The sequence below is a fragment of the Neomonachus schauinslandi genome, chromosome X (genome assembly GCF_002201575.2).
Source record: "Neomonachus schauinslandi chromosome X, ASM220157v2, whole genome shotgun sequence".
Lineage (NCBI taxonomy): Eukaryota > Metazoa > Chordata > Mammalia > Carnivora > Phocidae > Neomonachus > Neomonachus schauinslandi.
The window spans coordinates 90,820,361-90,822,584 of NC_058419.1; positions in this window are offsets into that span (position 1 = coordinate 90,820,361).

Sequence of the window (2,224 nt, forward strand, 5' to 3'; positions counted from 1 at the left end):
CTGGGGGATGGGCATTAAGGAGGGCACTTGATGGAATGAGCACTGGGTGTTCTATGCAACGGATGAATCACTGAACTCAATCTCTGAAACTAATAAAAAAAAAAAAAGCAAATTGAATTACTAAGTGAAAGAAGCCAATCTGAAAAGGCTCCATACCGCATGAGTCCAACTCCATGACATTCTGAAAAAGACGAAACTATGGAGACAGTAAAAGGATCAGTGGTTGCCAGAGCTTAGGGGGAGGGAAGAATAGGCAGAGTGCAGAGGATTCTTAGAGCAATGCAATTAGTGTGTATGATACCATCATGGTGGATACGTGTCATTATGTCAGTGAGCCCTGTTGCTCAACTATAGACCCCGCCAATTAAAACCAGAAATAGACAAGCCCACTTAACTCAGACTCTAACTAAAACCCATTGTGCTTATTTCTTATCACACTTTCTTGAGGCATTGACGAAAATGTTTTGCAATGACTGGAACGTTCCAACCACCAGACCAGAAAAGTTCTGATACCGACGGAATGCCTCGGAGGCCACACCCCACACGTCCTCTTCCTGGCCCATGATCATGGGCTGAACACATGCTGACCCCCACGTGTGATCACGCGCTCCCTGCCTGCTGTCTTGCACATATCCCCCAAACCTCTCTTTACAAAACTCTAGGTGTCCATCTTGCAGGTGGAGAGGTCGCTTGAGCCTGCCACCACCCCCCATTGCCGGCAACCGAAATAAATTTCTCCCTTTCTCCCTTCCAAACCCTCATCTCTGGAGTTATTGACTTCTCTTGCGGCGAATTTATCTGAGTTTGTTTGGCAAGGGCGTTGGCAAACCTGTCCAGCCCCCAATCTCCCCAGGATCCCCCTGGACGGAGCAGGTGGCCAGGGCTGTGCGAGGGCTCACCCGTTTGTTTCCTGAGTGAGTGGCTGTGACAGGTCGATCAGTAACAATTATACATTTGTGCAAACCCATAGAATGTACAACACTGTACAAGACCAAGAATAAACCTTAAGGTAAACTACAGACTCTGGGTGATTATGATGTGTCAATGTATGTCCATCAGCTTAACAAATGTGAGCTCTGGTGGGGGGTGTTAAGTGGGGGTGCTGTTCATGTGGTGGGGAGAGAGGGTATATGGGAACTCTCTGTACCTTCCTCCCAATTTTGCTGTGAACTCTAAAAAATAAAATCTATGTTTTTAGGGGGCCTCCGTGGCTCAGTCGGTTAAACGTCTGCCTTCGGCTGAGGTCATGATCCCAGGGTCCTGGGATCGAGCCCTACATCAGGCTCCCCTCCTCAGTGAGGAGCCTGCTTCTCCCTCTGCCTGCCGCTCCCCCTGCTTGTGCTCTCTCCCTCTGACAAATAAATTAAAAATCTTTTTATTTATTTATTTGACAGAGAGAGAGAGACAGCGAGAGAGGGAACACAAGCAGAGAGAGTGGGAGAGGGAGAAGCAGGCTTCCTGCTGAGCAGGGAGCCCGAGGCAGGCTCCATCCCAGGACCCTGGGATCATGACCTGAGCCGAAGGCAGACGCTTAACGACTGAGCCACCCAGACGCCCCCCCAAAAATCTATGTTTTTAAAGTAAAATGAGAAACGAAGCTTTGATTTGAAGGCATATTATTTAGAAGCCCCTTGACTCCAAGCAACAGAAGTTTCGAGCTCATTGGACTTCAGAAGTTTAGCGGTCACAGGTGCCTGGCGAACCAGAAGGCAGGGATTATTGTTATGGAAGATGGGGGGGCTGGCGGGGAGCTGCAGTGGGGCTCAGAAAGGCCGAGAAGGCAGCCGCGAGCATAAGCAGAATACCTGCGGCCTGCCCCTCTCAGTGCTAGCAGCATTGTATGCTCGGTCTCCCCCTTCCTCTCTTCCCTCTCTCCCTCCTTCCCTTGGCCTTTTCTGCTTGCAGACTGCTCCTTCTGCCTCCTCAGGCCTACAGCCTTCCATAGCTCCCCTGTTTACACCGAACGGCCTCTGCTCTTCATAGATACATTTTCCCTTTCTCCATCCCAATCCTAAATTCCTGGGTGAGGAGACTCTGGTGGCCCTGTACCTTGGGGGCAGGTGTCTGCTCCCTGCCCCAGCACCCCTGGCCACGGTGGGTAGAGGTGGGGGCCTGGGAGCCCGGCACTGCTCAGAAAGTGAATGGGGAGGCGGGGGGGGGGGGGGGGGGAGGCCTTAGGGGGGGGGGGGGAGGGCTGGTGGCTTTCAGAGGGGCCTAATTCTGC